The sequence below is a fragment of the Nicrophorus vespilloides genome, unplaced genomic scaffold (assembly GCF_001412225.1).
Source record: "Nicrophorus vespilloides isolate i.1.1-1 unplaced genomic scaffold, Nicve_v1.0, whole genome shotgun sequence".
Lineage (NCBI taxonomy): Eukaryota > Metazoa > Arthropoda > Insecta > Coleoptera > Silphidae > Nicrophorus > Nicrophorus vespilloides.
The window spans coordinates 15,505-16,674 of record NW_017097003.1 but is presented as its reverse complement, the minus strand read 5'-3'; the positions used below and the strand labels follow the sequence as shown (position 1 = coordinate 16,674).

At 40.3% G+C, this 1,170-nt stretch overlaps 1 protein-coding gene across 1 annotated transcript in view; it reads right to left on the bottom strand.

Annotated features, from left to right (window-relative positions):
- The window catches only part of LOC108558678 (LIM/homeobox protein Lhx9-like), a gene marked incomplete in the record, with an annotated part of 19,844 nt that extends 19,680 nt beyond the window's left edge, over positions 1-164 (bottom strand). The window contains 1 exon segment of the mRNA XM_017915665.1: positions 1-164.
- Between the last annotated feature and the right edge of the window lie 1,006 nt (positions 165-1,170).

Sequence of the window (1,170 nt, the reverse complement as noted above, 5' to 3'; positions counted from 1 at the left end):
GCACTTCGCGCACTTTATTTTCTGTATCTGTAATGTTTTAGAGGTGTCCCTTCGGTTTCTGACGCACAACAGGATAAGGGTGTTGGTTGCACTCACGCTGACCGGTTTTTGGAGCGATAGGGCGAAAGTCCTGGTCCGTTGCCGACGGCTCGACTGCACATCTAACTTTGTTCTTGCGTATCTGCACCAGGGATGCTGCGTACGCCCCGCCCAGAACGGTAGAACTGGGCGGGGCCGGAGGGAAAAGCGGAGGCGTGTCCAATCGACCAAGACCATCGACGATGCGAAACGGCGGACCGTGATTGGTCGGACGTCGGATACGCCTCCCCCACCCCGCGGCACAACGCTTTTCCCCATTTTCCGCTCGACGTCGACGCCGACGCCGTTTAATGATGCTCTCATTAATAAAAACAGTCGACACACACACACGCACGCACGCATACAAACACGAAACACAGGTGTCGCTGAATGGCCGAGGAAACGGCGCGCACAAAAAGAAGTACCTGCCCCGAGGACAGGTGCTAAAAGATATCGGATCAACCGTTTTTCCCTCGATTTTTTTTTTATTTATTCCTACCTCCTTATTTATCTTCTTCGTTTTCTTTTCTTTCTTTTTTTTTTAAATATGTATAATCGTTACAACAAATACTGCATAATCATCCGAGCGTACGGAATCCAACATGCAACGAGAGAGTTCAGTGTAGATTCTTATCGACCACCAAAACGGTTACCATTGATTTCCTGTTGCTGGTCGGACAGACAGGACAAGGGGCGAAATTACAGGGAAAATGTCCATCAAGTACACGCATTTCATTAATCACTGCTTGCGATTTTTCACATATAAAATACAATTTTTATCTATACAAATAATTATATTTTTGTACCAAAAAAATATACAAAGTATAGAATATAGAAATGAAAACGTTGCCTAGTCAAATGGACCTAGTTAAGAAGAAACTTGTAGATCTTAAAAAAATAATAAATACTACAAATTTTGATAATAAATTAATATATAAATCAGAAACTTACACTATTTTATTATAACTATACAAACTCTTTTATATTGGCAAATAATTAGCAAACATTATGATTTCATACTTATAAAAATTGAAATATTTTTATATTTCAACCTTATTTACTCTTTTTTTTAATTTTGGCTTATTTTTGTGG